We start from the raw sequence: 23128 nt of genomic DNA, 5'->3' as shown, positions 1-23128 counted from the left end.
TTAAATATAAGGCCAAGATATTGTTAAAATTGCTCTATTAATTCATTTATTAAGAGATCATAAACTTTCAGAAAAATTCCCAAATATGTTTTACTAATATTTTATTTTAACAAGTTTCACTCTTAATATACTTCATATATATTATGTTTAATAATAACTTGACTCAAAATACAAATGATTTCTTAATAATTAAGAGGTATAATCATGAGACTTTCAAATGCAAACATAATTGGATTATTGTTGTATTGCTCATATTAATGTGTTCCTCATTTTGAGTTGATTATTTCTTATGTGTCTGAGAACTTTTTGAACTTTTGTTCACTCACCTATCAGAGAAGAATGCCTACCTACTAGGATTGTTGTGGGAATGAAGCATGGAAACTAAATAAAGCAACTAGCATAGTGCTTCACATGTATCATACACAAGACAATGACAATTACGATTCTTGTTTATACTGGGTAAGATATCCATTAAAGAAGAAGCAAGAATAAGTTAAGATTCTTAGGTTCATAAAGTACAAGATAATCAATCAAAAAAATGAAGAAGGATGATAATTTAAATAAGAAGGTCTCTTGTGAGCCCCAAATTTTAAGACTCTCTTAATATCAAGATATATACACTAATAATGAAAAGCTTAACTTTGATAAATAAAATGAGCAAGAAAACAGAGATATTTTATCCAACAAAGTGAGCCTTACTATAACTGAGGAGCACTTTTAAAAGCTTAAAATCAGTAAGAATTGGTAAACTAAAATATAAAAAGATTTATCACCTTGTAAGATGTTAAAGGAGATATTCATATTAAAAGTTCAAAAATTTTTATTACATGTGTGGAATATATGAGCTAATTGTTTGAATTGTAAAAGCTATGGTAAGAGTTTATTACCCTGGTTTTTTGATTTAGAGAAAAATATCCAACCAAGTGATCAAAACTCATTTTCGAGAGTCTAAAATATCAGCATATTTTAGATATAAAAATATGAGTGGTGAAAAGCAGAATGTCTAGATAATATAACACCTTGGTTCAATTTACAGGAAGGAGATGATTGATTGCATGATATCTGTACCTCTGACGTTTCAAATGGAAAATGGGAATAAGAATTGGGCTTAAATCACAGAAGTTTTGAAGGAACCAAGTAAGTTAATGTATTTAAAGCACATACGGCAGTGTCTGATACAAAATGATCACTTATTCAGTCATTATATTATGTTTATAAAATTGTTAGAGCATTTTAATATATTAATATTTTGCAATTTAAGATTTGGCTGATTTTAGGATTTAAGACCACTCTTGTTAGATCAATGTAACTAAATATACCAGAATTGAAAATTATCCAGTTGTTCAGTTAAAAAGTGTTTTATTTTCTGTTATGCTTTATATTTTCCTATATAAGCACAGCATATATTCATTGTGTATTCAGGATTAGATCTTCTGCATTTGAAAAACCCACTTCTTTATTGAATTATGTTTCCTGTATGAGCTATAAGATGTCCTTTGTTATTGAAAACATTTGGAATAATCCAGTTTGTTATATAATTTATACCCATTCCATCTCAAAAAAAGAATGAAAGGAATAAAGTAATTTATTTTAAGGGGGAAATTAGGAAGCACTTTCTGATTATATTAGATGAAGAAATTGTCTTGGTTTGATAAAGCTGCCAGAATGCAATATACCAGAAATGGGTTACCTTTTTCAAAGGGGGTTTATTAATGCACAATTTAGTTTTTAGGTCATGAAATGTCCCAAAATAAGGCAGTTTGTTCTCTGCATTATTTTCTGAAAATGCATTAAAGGAGGATCCCCAAATCTGAAAATAGCATTTTTTTCCAACAATGTTTCTGGATATAATACTAAAACCTTACCATTTGAAGTAAGAGAAAGAAATGCTTTCTGAAGCTAGTTCTGATGGTTTAAGTCCTAAAAATAATAAAATTTACTCTATGCCTGTGCTCTTTTCATCTATCTTTTGAATTGTTAGTAAAATTTAATTCAGGTAAGATCTAGTTTTAATGAATCAATGATTGCATTAACAGAGCTTGGAAGCAGAAAATTAATTGCCTTTCAGACCTAGGAATCCCTTTTTTGGCCAGAAAAGAGAGAGTATGCATAAACTTAATGAAAATTGAATTTCAGGATGGCTCCCCAGGCATCTTTGTGATGAAGTGGTGAAACCTGAAAGATTATGAAAGCAAGCTTTGCCAGGGGAATTTGTAAGATAGAAATTTAGGCCACGGGAAATTGGCCAAAACAATAAAGAGTGACCAGCATAATATAACAGTAACCAAAATTTACTATTTTCTCACTGTTATTAGCATCCCTACTGAAAACTTGAATTATAAAGAGGAGCAAAAGAGCAATCTAAGAAAAGAAGTAAAGTATTTCTCTCTTTTTCCTGTAAATGCAAAAAAATTCATTTTCCAGGATACCTGTATGGATGTTGTAAGTGAAGATTATGCATGTGTCGTGGGAACCACGGCCAGCAAACCATAGAATCCTGAGGATGTTCTGTCAACTCATGAGTCCACTGTACTGTAATTTTAATGCAGAAATGATAGGGAATTTTAAAAGGCCCAAAGGTTGAATTAAATATATGGAGATTATGAAAGGTCCTAAAGTGATGGTTATGCTATGGATTAGACAATGCTATTGGAGGTTTCATCCCTGTTACTTGAAGGAGTGACTGGAATGCACATTACGTGTGACTGGAAGACTCTGACTTTCCATTGGCATATGGCATGACCACTAAAATCTACCCGTCACCTAATTTTTTTTTCCTTCAGCTAATTTTAATTGTGACTTTTATTAGTTTCCTAGGATTGTAAAAAATCATTACCAACTTTGTAGATTAAAACAAAATAAGTCTGTTTTCTCCAAGTTCTGCAGGTCAGATATCCAAAATCAAGGTGTTCGTAGCATTGGTTTCTTCTGAGTCTCTGTGGGAGAATCTGTTCCATGGTTCTTCCTGGTTTTTGATGGTTGTCGACAATCCTTGCAGTTCCTTGGCTTGTAGGTACATTATACCAGCATCTGCCTACATTGTCACATGGCCTTCTCCCTGTGTGTATCTATGCCTCAAATTTCTATCTCCTAATAAGTGTACAGTCATTGAAGTAAGGAGCCCTGCTGATTCAGAATGACTCCACTTTTAAATACATTTGCAAAGATTATATTTAAATAAGGTCACATTCTGAGTTTCTGGATAAACATGAATTTGGAGGTGGGGGGGCACTATTCCATCCACTATATGATGTTAAATGCAAGTTTTTTAGAATTGCTTAAACCTGCTCCTGCAGTAAATACTATGTAATGTTTTGTTCCAGGAAAGCAACTATAGCTGCAGCAGTAGTTCTGATAACCATTAATTCCAATTTAGCAGACTCATTTGGGTACTTTGCAATGCAGATGGCTCACAAGGACTGACACAAGACTATGAAGGATTAAACATGGTGATTCCCCAATCACTTCCTCTGTACCTGATATGATAAATTCTATACAAGAAGTACAATGGCAAAGGATGACTGGCATGCCATAATGGGCTTGGAAAGTACATTAATATTATTTAGTATCTATGCCAAGCTAGGTATAATTTCTATTTTCACAAAAATTAAAATATGATGTTATTTAATTATCAAATGACTGTCTAAGATCTTAATGAGCAGACAAAAAAGAAAAACATTGCCTAGCTAAAGCATTTAGTTACTTTTTTAATAACTTGTTTTAATTTTCCAGCTGCTATGACAAATATCACGACATAGGTTGGCTAAACAATAGGAATTTATTGGCTCAGGGTTCCAGAGGCTAGAAAACTTACTTCCTCCCATAGTTGAATTCTTTCTGGCCAGCAACTTTTGGGCTTCTTGTCTTTCCAGTAACATACCCTCTCCTCTCTCTTCTGGGTTCAGTTGACTTCCTTCTTCTGCTCCTTTTAAGGCTTTGTCCCTGTAGCCTCCTCTGTAAGGCCTCCAGTAACAGGATTCAGACCTATTCTGATTCAGTTGCACACTTTAAGTAAAATTACATCTTCAAAACTTTTATTTACAACAGGTTCATATACCTTAGAATGTGTTTTTTTTTTCTGTAGCACTTAAATCAATCTACAACATAACTCACATATTATCAGTGACACTATATTTTCAAAACTTTTTCCACGAAATCTTGATTGGAATATTATATGTTTGATATAATTTAGAATTCACTTCCAATTTTTTGTTTGTGGATTGAAAATCCACTGCAATTTAGCCACAGACAAGATGGAGAATATAAGCTTTTATATCTAGACATTCTCTAGATATTCACATATGGTCCAATGTCCACCTTTGGTTAATTGTTAATTTTTTTTTTTTAACTTGGGCAGGCACCAAGAATCAAACCCGGGTCTCCAGCATGGCAGACAAGAATTCTGCCACTGAGCCACCATCTCACTACCTGTACCTTATGATCCTATTTCTCTCCAGTGATTTAAGTTTTTCATTTTCTGAGTTCAGGTGAACTTGTCATGTTGTTTAATTTGCCTCATTTTCTCTCCATTGTTGAGGGAAGGAGTCATGCCCTAGGATCTAGGAATAGCAGAACAGATGGGAACTAATACTGGACAAATGAGATTGGCAGCAATTTATTAGTTACATCTACTCACAACCCAGGGGAGGAGTACACAAAAAGCCAAATAGAGTCACATGGTGCTCGCACTCAGGAGCAGAGTGAACCGGCAGTGACTGTTGGAGGTTGGCTTTGTAAGTAATAAGAGGATGAAATGATTCCTGGTTCCCGTGGGAGTATGTAATTGGCTTGTTTGAATAATTCCACAGGCTGTCAGTGAAGTGAAACCTATTAGACTGAGAACTAGGTACTGAACAGCAGGTCTGGTTGACAGGGAAACAGGCCAAGTGAGGAACATTTCCTTACAGGTGGGGAATATATAGGGTGAGAGCAGGAGAACACATGGTTAGGCCTATGGAGCCTTGTGAGGCTCAGAATTCAAGGCACCAATGAAATTTTAAGTTTCACACTACAATTGATCAAACCTCTGTTTTAGCGATGGCTGATGCATATTGGGAGAAGGGGAATATCCTCCAAAGGAATGAAGTAGACTCTTGACCAAAAGGGAGAGGTCCGCATGGTGAGGTGGCTGTCAAAAACAGTAGAGGTGCTCCCTTTATGGCCAATAAAGACAAATGAGGGTCCTTTGTGGTATTGGTATAGGGACTGCAGGTCTGTAGAAAGCATGGATTTAGACTAATTCCTGCTTGTGGCAATCATGCCCAACTGCTTTGAAATTTCAAAAGGAGTTCATTGGGGAGCCCATTATGCCTTTATATTAAGCCAGCTGCTGGGTCCTATCAAAAAGATCCTACTGAATGGTTTCCTTAAAAGCCCAGAATTGTGTATTCTGTGAAAAAAAAATTCAATGCCTTGATCACTATCAGTGTTATCTGGAATATCTGGAATTCTATTAGGTATAAGGTGTGTCGTGGTGAGGTCTTCTATTATGACCTTAAAAGGTATAGAGACATCTATTACCTTAAATTATATTTTGGGTGTCTTTAGAGAAGACAATCCCAGAGTTCATTCCACAAAAGGGGTAACTCTTAGACAACTGCCCAAGAATTTATAAAGCTATCAGAAAGGGTTATTTGTTGTCTAGAGAATCCAGGTTTAAGATGACTGTCTTATGTAAGGCTAACTGTGCTGACGCTCAGTGCCAATTTTTTATCAGTGATGTTCTTGTTAAGAGATAGAATCAGCACATTCCACTGAGTTCCCTTACCAACAATGGAACAGTTGCTGTCTGTAAATTCTATGGACTTCCACTTCCACTCGATTTATCCCACGTGATTCCCCAGGTAACCGAGGGAACTGGGAAAGAGGCGACCTCCTCCAGCACCATGGCATCTGGCAAGGGACTGAGAACAAGTGGGGCCACCACCTTTTACTGGTGGAATATTTCAGAGGGCCAAAATTTTGTTGGGTCTTGCATCAAGAGGTCCTCAGTAGCTTATTGAGCTTTCACGGTATTGCTTCCATGACCTAAGACAGCTGGGTACAGAAAGTCACTGTGCGGCCTGAAAAATTGGTCATTATAAGCAACTTGCTAAGATGGCTGCTGTAAGTGCATTGGGGTCTGAAGTTCTGGGGGAGCACTATATAGCATAGTTGGTGTAACCATGATTCAGCACCTGTTATGATGTAGTCCACATGTATCCAGGCATATATCCCATGAATGATGTCGCCTGTGGGCAAAATACCACTTTTGTGTAATTTAGTTGGGATTTTCTTTGCATTGATCATGTCTGGGCTTCACTGTAATCTTTGAATATCTGTATTTATATCTTTCAGCAGTTTTAGAAAATTTTAAGGCATTTTCTCTTCAAATATTGCTTCTCTCTCATATTGTCTCTCTTCTCTATTGTAATTGAAATCATTCATAAATTAGGTTTTCTAATGTCATTTCATGTTTCATATTTCATTCCTTAAAGTTGTTTTTCTTTGCTTTGCTTTATGTTGCATAGTTTATTTTATTCACTTGTCTTCTATTACACTAATTCTATCTCATGCTATACCAAATAAGTTATAAGATAAAGTCTTTATATTAGTTTCATCAATGTGATTTTAATTTAGAAAATGATCATTTAATTACTTTAATAAACTTTGTTTTTTATTTTAATTTCTTGATCTTATATATTTGTTCAGATTTCCTCTATGTCTTATATGTATTAACTGTGGTTATTTAGAAGTCTTTGATTGTTAACTTCAATAGAAGATGAATACTCTAAGGTTCTGATTCAATTTTTCTGTTTTTTCCCCTTGTTATTAGTGATATAGTTCATTTATTTGAGTATTTTTTGGTTATTATAACATATATTTTCTTGACTGTGTGATTGTTATGCCATTGTTGTTAGAAAATGAACTACAGAGGCTGAAGATGCTAGTGATACCTGTTCTCTGGTCCCTCCAAAACAATGAAGAAAGATGTAGTTCATTTCTAAGTTGCAGGTCTGGTAGGGTTTAGAATAATTTGTTTCACACCTATTCTTTGATATGATGCTCTGGGATTTCAAGGGCATGACTGGTGGTCTTTCTATGCCCAGCTGTCAAATACTGCAGTAATTTAACTCCAGCAGTTTGGTGATTTTTTTTTATTTTGTGTTATTTTTTTCAATTGTCTGGTTTTATTTTTGTATCAAGTTGAATACATTTTTACATATGTGCATATTTTTACATAACCAAGACCACAAGCATGATTAAGCTTTATCATTCCATATAATTCCCTCCCCCTATACTTTTATAGTCATACACTTCTCTAGTGTCAAAACATGGTGACCAATGATATGTTTTAAATCACTATAGCATTGTATTTTTCAGAATGCTATATAAATGAGATCATACAATATTTAGAACTTTGAAACTGGCTAATCTCAACAAACATAACACCTTTGAGATACATCCAAATTGCCCTTATATATCAATGTCTATTCATTTTGCTTTATTGCTTGTTTTGTTTTAATTAATAGTACTCCATTATATATATATATATATATATATACCACAAGGTATTTTTCCATTCACCTGTAGAAAGACGTTTGGGTTGTTTCTGGTTTGAGTGATTATGAGTACAGTTTCTGTAGGCATTCATATTTGAACAAATGTTTTGATTTCTGTAAAGTAGAAAACCAGAAGTGGTAATGCTGGTTCACATGGTAACTATTTGTTTAACTTTACAGGAAACTGTCTAACTGTTTCCTGACTGGCTATAATATTTTGAATTCTCCAAATAATGTATGAGATTTCTAGTTGCTCCACATTCTTATCAGCAATTGACATTGTCATTGGTTTCTATTCAGCCATTATATGTGTATGGTTATATTGCATTGCATTTTTTTTAACTTTTTTTACTGCATAATATAACATACATACAAAGCAAAGAATGAAGAAAATTTTTTTCCAAGCACTTTTCAACAGGTTGTTACAGGAGCGATCCCAGAATTTGCCATGGGCTACCATATCATCTTTTCAGATTTTTCCTTCTAGCTGCTCCAGAATATAGGAAGTCAGAAGGAATAAATATATATATTTTTTATCATCACAGTTGACTTTTTTTTCTTTTCTGTGAAAAATAACATATATATACAAAAAGGCAACACATTTCAAAGCACAACACATTTTGTTGTAGAACAGATTTCAGAGTTTGGTGTGAGTTACAATTCCGCAACTTCAGATTTTTACTTCTAGCTGCTCTAAGATGCTGGAGACTAAAAGAAACATCAATTTAATGATTTAGGAATCATGGTTTTAATTTATATTTTCTTAAAGGACAATGATGTTGAGCAACTTTTCATGTACTTGTTATCCATATAGTTTCTTTGGCAGAGTTGTTGTTTGACTGTTTTGCCCATGTTTCAACTGGATTGCTCTTTTGGTTAACGCTGAGTTCTGATAGTTCAATGTGTATACTATACATGAATCTTTTTTCAGATGTATTGTTTCCAAATATTATCTCTCAATCTGTACTTTGTTATTTCATTCTTTGAATGTTCTTTTGTAGGCAAAATTTATAAATTTAAATGCTCATTTACTTTTTTTTCTTTCATGAATCATGGTAATAGTTTCATTTCTAGAAATTATTTGTGGCCTAAAGTCACAACAATTTTCCCTTATGTTTTTTTTTTTAAAGTTTTATAGTTTTGTGTTTTCATCAAAAAGAAATTTTACATCAATTTTTGTATACGGTGTGAGGTTTAGATGAAAATTAACTTTCTTGACTATGTAAGTGCAATTCCAAAACTACTTTTGAAAAATTAGCCTTTCTTAATTGAATTGCCTTGGCTCCTTTATAGAAAAAATTCAAATAGCCACAGTTGTATAAGTCTGTTTGGGGATTTTATATCTTATCCTATTGATCAAGGAGTTAATCCCTCCACAAAATAGTACTAAAACTTAAAATGAAGTAGCAATTCAATTATTCAACATTATTCTTTTTCAAATTTGTTTTAGCTTTTCTAATTGCTTTGCCTGTCCATATCTATTTTTGTGTTAAAATAATAAAAAAAAACTCCTGTATTTTTATTGGTATTACATTAAATCTATAGAACAGTAATTTGGATAGAATTGATCTCTTCTCTTCTGTTGTGTTCAACAATCATGAAATCAGTATTTTTCTTTGTTATTTAGCTTGTAAACAAAAATACTTTTATTCTTTCTTGCCAACAATTATGTTTTATGATTTTTTTGTAGATCATTATACTGGCTAGGACTTCCAGTATGATGTTCAGTAAGAGTGGTGAAAATAAAATCCCTAGCCTGTTTCCAACTTAAAAGGAAAAATATCCAGTCAGTTATCATTAAAAATCATTTTAGCTGTAGGATTTTGGGAGTTGCCTTTTACCAGGAGTTTTAACCTGAATTGATACTGATTTTGTTCAATGACATTTTTCTCATCTATTTATACGATCTTTTGTTTCTTTCTACATTGTACTGTTAATATAGTGTATTGCATTGTTTACTTTTCAAATACTAAACCTTATTTTCATTGAATAAAGTGCATGTGGTCACATTGTATTATTCTTTTTGTACTGAATTCAATTTGTAATCTTTTGTTGAAGATTTTGTGTTTATGTTTATGATGTTTTTTACCTGTGGTTTTCTTGCTTTGATTTTGCTATGAGAGAGGTTCAGGATAAATAGAAGTAATTGGAAAAGATTCACTCCTATTCTACTTTCTGAGAGATAATGTATTAGTTGACTTTAAAAATTGGGACTTAGAGATTTCTTTTTTTCCTTTGAAAAGCTGTTTCAAAGACCTTTTTTTGTTTGAAAAAATTTGTTCAAAACTTGTTTTTCAAAGATTATTAAATATAAATTCAATTTATTTAAAAGTTATGAGAATATTCAGGCTCTCTATTATAGAGTTAATTTTGATAGTTGAAGGATCCTGAGGAATTGTTACATTTCATCCAACATATTAAATTTATGTGCATAGATTGCTGATTTCAATGAAAGAATTCATTATATTTGTAAAATCTGCAGGGCGTGAAGTGGTACACACGCTTTCACTCCTGATGATGGCAATATATATCTTGCCTTTTTTTCTGTCATTATAACCTTTCCAAAGAACTAGGTTTTTTGTTTCATTGATTTTTTAAATACTTTTATTCTGTTTTCAATGTTATTGATTTCTTCTCCTACTTTTAGTTCTTCTTTTCTCTTTCCTTAAAGTTTGTTCTACTTCTTTCTTATAGTAGAAAACTAGGTTATTGATTTAAGAGCTTTCTGCTTTTCTTATATAAGCATTTATTGCTATAAATATATCTCAAATATTTTAACTGATCTTATAAATATTGATGTGCTGCTTTTTCAACTTCATTTCCAATTTTATTCTTATTCCCGACACTTTTTCCTTCTGATACATCTTCTTTAGAAGTATGTTACTTAGTTTCCAGGTGTTTAGATGGTTTTTTGTCTTTCTGTAGCAAATCCATAAATATGAATGCTGTACAAGGGATAATGAAATCTTTCTATAACATAGTGATAGTGAAAAAATAATACAATTAGTTTGAACTGTATATTTATTTTGACCCTTATATAAAATATAACTGACCTCAGTAAAACAGATAATTTCATTAAGAGTTACAAAGGATCTCAATATTAGTTGAATAATTTCTTTTAGCAATAAAGGACTGTTTACCTGATTATGATGCCTCATTCATGCCTTCAGCATATAAAATAAAATAAATTATCATTTAATTAAGATACTTTAGCACGTTTTATAATGCAGACGTTATTTAGAATATGTATTTTAAGGTATTTATATTTTCATTCTAAGGAATATATCAAGGAAAAATTGAGAAAAACTAATTCATAAATTGTCATATTTTTAATGCGATATTTTTTAAGATGTGATGTTTTTAAAATGTGATATTTACCTTTAGTAAGAAAAATACTTTGCATTGTCTCAATTGCACTTGCAATTTGTGTAAACATTTGGAAACTCAGCATTGATGCCTACATAGTAATTTCCTAATACTATGAGATTCTTGACAAGTGCTTTGATAGTAACTTTGACAAGTTACTATCTGAGAAACACCAGATAGTCAATCTACTTTTGTATTGTTTACATGAACTGACCCTTACCTAGCTCTCTGTTTTCATTTTTCTCAAAATCACAATTGAACCTCATACTTTAAAATGATAAGCTGTTTTTAGTTCTCTGATATCACCATCTGAGTTCTATGTCTCACGTTTATTAGTCCTTGTCCTTGGAAATCCTCTCTTCCCTTATTTTCTTAATAAACATACATTCTTTTTTGTTTTTAATAATGTACACTTATAAATTATGTTAAAACTTCTGACAAATGCATACAAAATATGTCATCTAAAGAAAGTTTGTATTCTAATCATTCTGTCTTGTACACATAGGGATATAATAATTATATAAGCATTATTTCTAATTCATTAATGTCAAAAATCTGTTGGTGAAGAAAGTCATTGTCATATATTTTAATTATCATCTTAATATAAAAGAAAATATCAATTACACATCCTTCAATTATTCTCTCACTTCTTTCTTGCACATAAAAGAAAATGTTGATATGACCTTCCTTGAAATATAAATCTCTTATTTGTCTGATCAGAACATATCTATGTCCCTTCAGCAATTGCATCTTTTTCTAGTTTGCTTCATAACTAAAGGTGATTGTTTAGTGCTTAGTGATGCATAATAAAAAGTTCATGGGTATTTAGGGAAAGATGGTATTTATTACATAAGAAGATAATTTCCAAAAGAATTTTTGCTTCCATCTCTTCTTTTTGCTTGGCATGTAGGAGTGAGTGAATGATGTTGGAAAACTAAAGCAGCAGCATTCTTCATAACATGAGTAAGACTGAAAAGCCAACAGCCTGGGGATGCAAAAGTAGGACAGACTGAGATCTGAAACTTTGTTAAAGCCATCAGCTAAATCCACCAGTAGCACATCTGGAGTCAAATAAAGTAAGGATTATTACCTTAATGGAAGAGGGAAATGGTACATCATGAGGGAAGGGAAGGTGTGTCAGTATGAGAAGCTTAGGATGTAATTTGGATTTATGCAGGGTGGTTTTAGGTTTTATGGAAGTGTGGGTTTGTTTCTGATTGGGTACTTCAGGTAGAGGGCCAATTTGATTGTCAGGTAATTTTACTTATTAGGAAGTAGAAGAATAGAAAGGGGCCAGGGTGAAAAAGCAATAGTCGCCCATGTTACAAAGAAGAAGAAGAGGTTTATTTATTTATTTATTTTTATTAGTAGAATGTCCTTGTCTCTGTCTTGGCTGATATTACCCAAAGACTGGATGTGTTTATTAACTGTTCACTGCCAAATGCCAGCTGTTAGCAGCTAGCACAAGTATCAATTTCTTGTTTTTTCTTGTTTTTGTTATTGTATTTTTTTTATTTTTTCACTGTGTTAAGCCACAGAGCTGTTGATTTAACCAGTCATCTACCTCTTATTCTATTTTAATTAAAAAATAAATGCATTCAGGTTTTAAACCATTCTTTCAGTATTCTATAATTTAGATCCCAATACATCCCTAATTCATACATTCAATTATTTTGATAATTTTAAAAGCAGAGGAGAAAATGTAAGTTGCATTCAAAACCATGACAATGCATGATGATCATATAAATTAAAATATATACAATAGAAAAAATACACTGATATATTGATGGAATAGCCTCTTAAAAATTGGATCATATAACTCCCTATTCTTTAAATGTGAGCTGTATATGGTGACTTCCTTCAAAAAGAACAGTATAGAAAAGAGGAGATAAAACAGAAATTTTACATTGGAGAAACCTAACAAATGCTACTTTAGCCAAGTTGTCAAGATCAACATATATATATCATGGTGATAGTATGTATCTAATGGTTTGAAGCTTTATGTACCCAAGAAAAGTTGTTCTTACATCTAATCCATTCCTGTAGCCATGAGCACATTTTAAGTAAAACGTTCTGATGAGTTATTCCAGTAAAGGAGGTATGTCCCACCTCCAGGAGTTGGTCTTAATCCTATTACTGGAGTCTTTTATAAGCAAAGTGAAATTCAGACAGTCAGGGAGCAAGTCATAAAAAGCCATAGGCTGGGCAATGATGGAAGAGAAGGGAGTGACCCAGAGATGCTGCCATATGCCTTGCCATATAACAGAAGAGCCAAGGATCACTGGCAGCCATCCCCCAGAATGCCATGGTCTTTCGAAGGAAAGCCTAACTTTGATGATGCTTTGAACTTTAATTTAACTTTAAAACCATAAGCAAGGAAATTCCATTGTTTAACCTGACCAATTTCATGGCATTTACTTGAGCAGCCTAGGAAGTAGAACAGATTTCATTACCGGGAATGGGGTATTGTTATTACAAATGAAAAAAAAAAATCACAAATGGCTTTAGAAGTGGGTAAGTGGAGGAGGAAAATTGTGAGGTGCTAGGTAGAAAAGGCTTAGGTTGCTTTGTTGGTAGAAATATGGATTCTAAAGGCACTCCCGATGAAGACTCAGATAGAATAATGAATATGTTGTGGAAAGAGGAGGAAAGACAATTCTTCTTTTTAGGTGGTAAAGGTCTTGGTTAAATAAAGTTCTGATGTCAAATGGAAGAGAGAACTTGAGTCATGAACTTGTATATTTAGCTGAGATTTCCAAGCTAGGTGTGGAAAGTCCTGTTTGATTTCTCCTTTTAACTTATGGTAAAACACAAAATAAAAAGGACAAGCTAAGAACTGAACTCCTTGGCATAAAGAAACCAGAAATTAATGGTTTGGAAAATTTTATGTTTCTTGGAAATGAGTCCTCAGAGAATGGTGCTCCATGTGAGGGTTTAATGAACACAGACCCTGTCAGCAATTTTCATAGAAGTCCGGAATAGAAATGCAGTTATCCAAGAAATATCTGTGGAAAGTTATTTTGTCTGATGGTTTGGACCCCTATGAACTATAGGCAGAACTAGCAAGGTTTTGCATAATTTGTATGAAAGGAACCACTGCTAGCCTGAAATAAAAGAGACAGAGAAGGGACAAACTGAAAGAAAAATATTTCAAGGGCAGTACCATGGAAGCAGAGGACACGACTGAAGACATCTTCTCAGGCCAAGAGAGTGGGCCCACCCATGTGTGTGGAATCAGTAGGTATGTCCCAGAACTTGGAGAAGGTGGCTCTTCCACCCCATTGTTCATGAACAGTGCTGCTCATCCTGTGCTCAGAGAGCATGAAGAACCTGGTTACATATAGGTGCCTGGAGAGGGTGGAGCCTTCCCTCCAGTATTCAAGGAGAACATGGTCACAAAGCAAGTAATTGGAAGGACTGGGACTGTCACTTCATCAGGATGAAGAGGATAAAACATCATTCCATAGATGACCTTCAGATGTTGAAATCTAACACAGTGTGCCCAGCTGGATTTCAGAATTGTTTGCAGCCCATGACTCCTGTTTTCCTTCCAATTTCTCCCGTATAAAAATGGTAATGTTTATCCTGTGTCTGTCCTTCCATTGGGTATTGGAAGCAGATAACTGGCTCTCTCGGTTTCACAATACACAGACAGAGGGGAATTATGCCAAGAGACAGACCATGTCTATACCAATTTTGAGGAAACTTTGTATTAGGCATTGTACCTGAAATGACTTAAAGATTCTGTGTTATTGTGACAGAATCTATGTATTTTTTATACAGAATGACCACATCTTTTGGGGATCCAGAGGGTTGAGTGTAGTGATTTGAAGCCGAATGTATCCCAGAAAAACATTTCTTAGTTCTAATGCAATATGAACTTATTGTAAAAGAGACTTTGGATGTGACTACCTCTTCAGAGGATGTGGCCGACTTCAATCAGGATGGGTCTTAATCCTAGTAATGGAGTGCTTTGTAAGCAAAACAAAATTCAGACAGAAAGAAAATCAGAGGAAGCTAGAAGTTGGACACTGATGGAACAGAAAGAAAAGGGAAAGACCAGGAGTTACCACCATGTACTTTGCTATGTAACAGAGGAGCCAAGGATCACTGGCAACCATCCTCAGAGTCACAGTCTTTGGAAAGAAAGAAATACCTTTGTGTTCTAGTATTTTGAGGAAGAGTTGCTTTAACTGAAGTATATGGGATTTCTCAACTGATACGACCAAAGAAGCCCAAAGAAATCTTTTCAGTTTTTATTTTTGTTTTTGTTTGTCCTAAAAGTCCCTTTTGGAATTTCTTCTCTATGTAACCATATGTTAACAAGCTATGATATAGATTATTTTCATTTTTCATTTCTAAATACCAGATATCTGCATTTTGTTTTGTAGATATCTTCTAGAGTGTTTCTTTATCATAACTTATAAATAGATTCTTTTTTAGCTGAATTTGCTGGATACTTACTGCGTATAGTCCCCACTGTAGAGCTAACTATTTGAATTATGCGGGCAAGTATTCGAGTACGCATTTAGCATGAAATAAACCAAATTCACTTTTTTAAATATGAAATACCAAAATTAGTACAACTGCCAGTTAAAAATATCTTGATTAATGTCCTTGGTGGTATATGCTTATTTCGTAAGCAGCTGCAAATAGCTTTTCAGGTAGTTGCTTCAACAAGTTCCTGGTGAAGCTGATGTAAAACTAAGAGTTTTGAATTTTATATTTGTGGTTTTCCTTTACATAGGAAAGGATGATATTAAGTGGAATGCCTAAAATACACTATAGGTTATACCCTAATTCCTTTTTTCATTTGAACAAAAAAAATCTTGTAATTTTAATGACCACTACCAACATAACAAATTCCCATGCACACAATTATTTTCAAGAAAGTATTCCTGAGGTTGGTTTTTAATACACGTTTCTCTCTTCAAAAACCTATGCTCTCGGGTGGTGCCATGGTGACTTGACTCAGTGGCAGAATTCTCAGAGACCTAAGTTCGATTCCTGGTGCCTGCCTATGACAAAAAAAAAAAAAACCAAAAAAAAAACTATGCTCCTTTCCCATTCCTACGTAGTTTCACATTACATTCATTATAAATCTAAATTTGTTCTGTAAAATAATGAATAGAGAAGATTATATATTCTGAAAATATGTACGTGTATAAATTATAAACAAAATAGCAAACATTTTTACTGTATTTGAATATAAAAGTAGTAACAACATAAGCATAGGCTGCTATTCCATGTAGTGTAGAAAGACAAAAAATGAAATAATTAATTGAAGAACAATTATAAAAGAGACTTGTAAGGTGTGAAAGTATATCATATCTAAATATTAAAAAAGAAGCAATAAATAAATAGCAATACTGTTAATTCTATGGCCTTAAAATAATTCAAAAGTGAACACATTTTCTCAAATTGATACGGCATTTTATTTTTATAAAATATATGTTCTCTTTTTATTTATTAAAGCCTCTTCCTTTTCTTCCGGGTTCCATTTTCTCCCTGAGACTTTTCCATTTATTTCTATCTGAATTTCATTCTGCTGGTAATGAACTCCAGTAATGGGATTAAGTCCCATTCTGACTGAGGTGGGCCACACCTTGACTGAAGTAACCTCATCATAAGGTCCTACTTACAATGGATTCACACACACAGGAATAGATTAAGTGTAAAAACATTATTTTCTGGGATAATTACAGCTCCAAACCACCATAATGAGCTTGCCTCATCTCCTTTTCAACAATTTTATTTAAACCTACCACTTCCTTATACGCTTTTAATGACCAGCATTATATGACTCCATTTTGCTAAAGAAACCTTGAGTGCTTCTGAATTTTTTAACTCCATTTTTTTGAAAGTTATAGCTCTCATTCTTGTGATAAATGTTAAATTTTGTTATGATTATGTTTAAATATTTAACCATTTTTATTAGACTTTGTATTTTCTGAAGCCAAGTACTATGTCATATTCATGGTCTTTCTCCTAGTGTAAGTTCCCAGGCCTCTTAGTTTTTTTAAAGAATTTTTTTTTTTATTTTAGAAAAGAACATTCATATTTTAAACTGAATTATTATTAATGCTATTTTGAATAAGTTATTCAAAAATGTTTAGTGTAATGATATTTTTAGTAATACTCATTGAAGATATTAAGAATAGTGTACAATTGAGAAGAGATTAATGGATGGGAGTGATATAAGAAAATAAGATCTACTGGGCTGCTTTACTATCTATTGAGGAAAGAGAGGCAAGGACACTCATATTGAATGAGAATAGACACAGAAGTTAAGTAAAACATTGTAATCTTTGCTATTGTATAGTTAGGGATTGGAAACTGTAGTATTAGCCTACTCAAAGATGCTTTTAAAAAGTAAGAAGGAATTTATTATAATTATAATGAAACATGAATTGTCTCATGGGAACTCATGGAAAACCCAGTCAAACATTAAGATATGATGAAAACTGGGATGGAAGGATACAATGAGACTCCTCCAGCCTCCTCTCTCTTCTGTACTACAGATGTCAGCATTTTTTCCTTCTGTCTCCCTGAAGAACATCTTTTTAAAATTGTCATTACACAAGGAACAAGTTGGCCTCTCAAAGCTCTTGAGAGCCCTTTTCTCTGCGTGTTAATTTCAATAGTATATTTCACTTAAGCCATTATATGTGTGGCATGTTTTCAACAAGTAATCATCGCAAACATTTTAATGATACAATTTTGTTTTGTGTTCCTTTTAAAAATAACTTTTTTATTTATAATAGCCTTAGATTTCTTAGATTTTAAAGAAAAATAGTGAAGATGGTATGGAGATTCCCATATACCCCACACCAAGCTTCCCCTATTATTATTATTTTACATTAGGATGGCTCATTTGTTACACTTATTGAACCAGTGTAGGCGTATTATTATTAAAGCCTTTATTTTCTTCATAGTTCTTTAATTATTATGCTATTATTTAGTTAATGATAATGTCCTTTTTCTGTTCTAGGGCTCCATCTACATTAAATTACATTTATTTGATGACTCTCCTAAGGATTCTTTTGTCTATGACATTTTCGCAGACTTTCCCTGTTTTTGATGATCTTGAGAGTTTTGAGGGGTACTGTTCAGGTATTTTGTAGAATGTACCTCAATTGGGATCCATCTAATATTTTCCCTAGTGATTTTTTTCTCCATCCTATCAGTTGTTTATGATGTTTTTGGTTTCCACATAAGTAAATTTTCTGAGTTTTTTTCTGTGATTAATTATGGGCTTATTTCCATTGAACAAAAGTTAAATAAGATACTTTGCATGATTTCAATGTGTTTTAATTTATTGAGAATTGTTTCGTGACCTAATATATGGTCTATCCTGGAGAATATTCCATGTACACTTGAGAAGAATGTGTTTTGTCATCTTTGGCTAAAGTATTCTGTATATGTTTTTTAGGTTCAATTGGGTTATACCATTTGTGGTTCAAGTCCTCTGTCTTTTTGATGGTTTCTGCCTAGACATTCTATCCACCATTGAAAATGGTGTATTGAAGTCTCCAACTACCAGGTATGTGTTTTACACATGTGTTTTATCACCCAGTCTGAGATGTGGAATTCTTTTTAACAGCAATCCCCTATAATTATGTAGAAGCTTTACTGATACATTGGCAAAATATGGAGGGAGGGTATGTCTTCTATAATCTTATGATTAGGTCTCAGTCTTTTAGTGAACCTGTGCTCCTGGGTTTCATAAATTCTTCTCAGCTAGGTTTTCCTCACTTAGGTGAGAGAGGAAATCTGAAGGAAGAAAGAGTGCTGAGCGTTTGGTATTTTATTTCTCCACATGGAAACCTACGAGAGTTTGGACTTGGATATTTCCTTTTCTCCATATATCAGACAAGATTCTTCACAGAAGCAGAATCAATATGCACATGAATATGTATATAATATATATTTATTTATATAAATATATTGATACTTTTATATATTTTTAAAGAGACAATTAAGAAAATGCCATATGTGATTGTGGTGGGCCGGTGGAAAGGGTGAAAACATGCAATTGTTGACATTGCAGTCTTGATTTCCTGAGTCCTGTTCTGAAAACTCAGAACCTGATGTCGTAGTTATGAGTCTGAAATCTGTTATACAGGCAAGCAAGCTAGAAAGTTGGGCAGGATTTCTATGCTGCAGTCTTGATGGAAAATTTCTTCTTCTTCAATAAACCTCAGCTTTTCCTCTTAAGGCCTTCAACTGATTGGATGAGACCCACTCAATTATCACGGATAAACCCCTTAAATTAAAGTTACTGACAGCAGATGTTGCATCTACAAACTACTTACATGGCAGTTTCTAAGTTTGTATTTGACCAAACCACAGGGCACCAGACCATATAGCATAGCCAAGTTGACACGTAAAATTAGCTACCACACCCCAAGTCAATATTGGAGAGGGACTAGAGTTGTTTATTTTCCCTTCTTCATGTCTTGGCTCTGGTATAATCCATGTTAGTTAGGCCCTGGTAAAAAATGTCCCCTGACAGCAAGCATTTGTTAAAGAGACCCCGACTCTCTAGACATATTTCAAAATTATTACTATTCTATTCCTCTCCCCCTGCCCCAACACAAAGCTATTTTTCCCTGATCTCCACATTTGGAACCTGACGGAGTCCCTGGAGTTAAAGTACACAAAAATGTGGACATTCCTCTAAAGCTGGACCTCAGGAATTTTTATTTCTTAAGCAAGCCCACACTTGGAATCCAACAGTGAAATACCCTTTAACAGTTCCAAGCTATTACTATCTTCAGCTGCAGTTTCTGCCCCAGCAAGCTCTGATTCTATGTGCCTGTTTCTTCAGTTTTGAAGGGTGAAGACTAGTTAGCCCCATGACTACAATTCTCTGATGAATCTAACGGGGTTGTTGACTTTTTATTTTTCAGTCTTTTTCTTATTTGTAAAGATTTGAGTGACAAGTTTCAAGCTCTTTACATGTTAGACCAGAAACCATAGAAGTCTGTGGTTTTGTTTTTTCATATTTCAAATTCTAGTTGTTCATACTGTATATTAGAAATCAGTGGACTTAGAAAATGGCTGTTTTGGCAGTTTGAAGCTTTATGTTCTCCAGAAAAACTTGTTCCTAAAGTTGATCCATGCCTACGGGTGTGAACCCATTGTAAGTAGGACCTTTTGATGAGGCTCCTTCAGTTAAGGCATCACCCACCTCATTCAGGATGGGTCTTAACCCTATCAGTGTAGGCTTTTATAAGAGAATACAATTCGGACAGAGGCAGGAAAAGCCAGTTGTGCTGGTTTGAAACTGTTATGTACCTCAGAAAAGTGATGTTCTTTTCATCCTAATACAATCTTGTGGGGGGCAGACATGTTGTTTGGGTAGGATCTATCAACTAAGTTGTTTCTATGGAGATGTGGCACATCCAATTGTGGGTTGGACCATTTGATTAGATTATTTCCATGGAGATGTGACCCTGCCTTTTCAAGATGGATCTTAATTAGTTTTACTGGAGTCCTTTAAAAAGTCTACACAAAGAGTAGAGTGATAAAAGGGGAAGTTAAGTGAAAAACCATAGATGTTTAGAGTGAAAGCCGCTGGAAATAGCAGCTGAGAGACCTGTTGAAACCAGAAGCCAGGGAATGACAGTAAACATCACTACATGCCTTTCTAGCTGACAGAAGTGTCCCAGATGCCCTTTCTGTGAGAAGAGTATTGTTTTGGACATTTTCAGGGACTTAGAACTGTAAATAAATCCCCTTTGTAAAAGCCAGTCCATTTCTGCTATATTGCATTCTGGCAGCATTAGCAAACCAAACATCAGGAAAGCAAGGAGCTGTAAGCAATGGAAACTGGAATAGAAGGGAGAGACCAGCAGATACTGCCATATGCCTTGCTGTGTGGGAGAGGAGTCAAGGATTACCAATAGCCAGTTTTCAGGATGAATGCATTGCTTAATGATGTCTTGATACGGAATTTTTTCTAACCTCAAAACCTTCAGTGAGTAAATTCCCACTGTGCAATCTGACCTGTTCCATGGTGTTTGATTTTAGCAGCCTAAGAAACAAAAACAGTATCATAATTTGAGAGCTGGGTATACTCACTAATTAGATCTAAGGGTTTTCTCTTTTGTTGATTTTATCTGCGGCATAGCATGTCACCTGCAAAAATGACATTTATATTTCTAATGTGTATACATTTTACTTCCCTTTTCTTGTCTTTTTGCACTAAGGATTTCATTATTCTGTTTGATAAGAGGGTTGAGAGACGACACCTCTGACATTTTTCCATTGTTAAAAGGAAATTATGCAGTTTCTCACATTTAAGTGTGTATGAGCTGTATTTTTTTGTTAATGTTCTTCTTCAGTTTTCTTAAAAATATTTAAATGAAAATAAGTAGTGATGATACTTATTTAATTTCAGACATTGGTAATTTGTGTCTTCTCTTTTTCCTTCTTGATTTTTCAGGGAAGAGTCTTATCAATATTGTTCATCTTTCCATGGAAAACATATTTTGGTAAACCTATTTTCTCTGTTTTCCTGTTTCTGATTTCATTGATTTCTGCTCTTTTTTTTATTGCTTTTCTTTTGCATACTTAGGCTTAAACTGCTTTTCTTTCATTGGTTTCCTAATGTTGAATTTTAAATCTTTCCTCTTTTCTTGTATATGTTTTCTATGCTATAAATTTCCCTCTATGCACTGCTTTTACCATATTTCAATAGTTTGATGTCACAAATTAATTTGCATTTTGTCTAAATGAGTTTTTAAATTTTTCTTGAGACTTCTTTTTTGGCCTGTGTGTTATTCATAAATATCTTGCTTAAAGTCCAAATGTTTGAAGATTTTCCAGCTGATTTTGTTATTTATAATTTAATTACACTGTGCTCTGAAAACATTCCTTGAATGATTTCTGTTCTTTTAAATTAAAATGTTTTCCTGGCTCTGAAAATGGTCTATCTTGGTAAATGTTTCATGTGAGCTTGAGAAAAGTATATATTCTGCTATTGTTGAAAGGAGGATTCTATAAATGTCAAGTAGATCATCTTGATTGAGAGAGCTTTTACATTCAAATGCACACTTGATATATTTATTTCTCCTTGATATATCAGTTTCTGTGCTAGAGGCATTTAAGTCTTCAACTCTAACAGTGGATTTGTGCATTTCCCCAGTCAGTTTTGTCAGCTTTGCTTCATATTTTTTGATACTTTGTTTCTAGGTATGTAGATATTTAGGATTGTTATATATACTTCATGAATTAACTATTATTTTATACCTCTCATTATATTTGTTTTGAAATCTGCTTTGTCTGAAATTAGTATAGCTATTCCACCTTTCTTTCCATTAGAATTAACGTTATATATCTTTCTTCATCACTTTTCTTTAACCTATGTGAGTTTTTACATCTAAAGTAGCTTTCTTATACTGAACATATATTTGGATATTGTTTTTTCACCCACTTGGGTTATTTCTTATAACTGGTATATCCTGGCCATCCATATTTAAATTGGTATAGTTGTATTATGTTTCCTATGCTTTACATTTTTTTCATTATTTTTTCACCCATATTAAGTTGGCCTTCTCTGAATTAAATTGAGCATTTTATGATTCCATTTTCTCTTTTTTTATCATGTCAATTGGACTTCATTTTTAATTTTTAAAATTTTAGTGCTTGCCCTAGATGTATCAGTATACATTTACAACTAATCTAAGTCCATTTTAAAATAACACTATACTGCTTCAAAGAAACAATGCACTCCCCCACATGTATTCTTGAAAGTCTTAGCAATTATCAATGTTTAGTAATATTTGTAGTTATATTGCAAAGCTTTTTATATACATGATCATTAATATTAACAATGTCAATGTGTTCTGACAATATAATTTACCTTATTGGTATAGACACTTTTAAAATGCTTGTGCATATAATTTTTAATGACGTGTTCTTTATTTCCAATAAATAGGTTGTTTAGTATTTTGATCACACATCAAGTAATTCAAATGAAATTATTAATAAAACTTATAGCTAAATAAAAGAAAACATCAAAGTTAAACAATTATAGTTATATTGTTTGAGGCATGTAATATAACTCCATAAATTTAGAGTATTCCTATGTTAGCACATGCTGTAATATAGATTTTTCTCTTGGTTTATCAGGTCAGAAATTTCTGAAATGACTATGAAATAGGCACTATGACATGGCATTTGGATTCAAATACTGAAAAGAAAATATCCACTGC

General features: G+C 33.2%; 1 long non-coding RNA gene across 4 annotated transcripts in view; it reads left to right on the top strand.

Moving 5' to 3' along the window:
* The first annotated feature begins 5779 nt into the window (after positions 1–5779).
* Positions 5780–23128, top strand: part of LOC143678914 (uncharacterized) — a 91974-nt gene continuing 74625 nt past the window's right edge. For 3 of the 4 annotated variants that reach the window (XR_013173473.1, XR_013173472.1, XR_013173474.1), the window contains exons 1-3: positions 5780–5843; positions 11818–11983; positions 18340–18450. This is a non-coding gene — a long non-coding RNA (uncharacterized LOC143678914). Of the gene's footprint in view, positions 5844–11817; positions 11984–18339; positions 18451–18666; positions 19046–23128 lie in introns of those variants that run through there. The other variant, XR_013173471.1, reaches the window with a different exon arrangement.

The sequence above is a fragment of the Tamandua tetradactyla genome, chromosome 4 (genome assembly GCF_023851605.1).
Source record: "Tamandua tetradactyla isolate mTamTet1 chromosome 4, mTamTet1.pri, whole genome shotgun sequence".
NCBI classification, from domain to species: Eukaryota; Metazoa; Chordata; class Mammalia; order Pilosa; family Myrmecophagidae; genus Tamandua; species Tamandua tetradactyla.
Note: the sequence above shows the minus strand (reverse complement) of the source record. Positions and strands in the feature narration are given on the sequence as shown.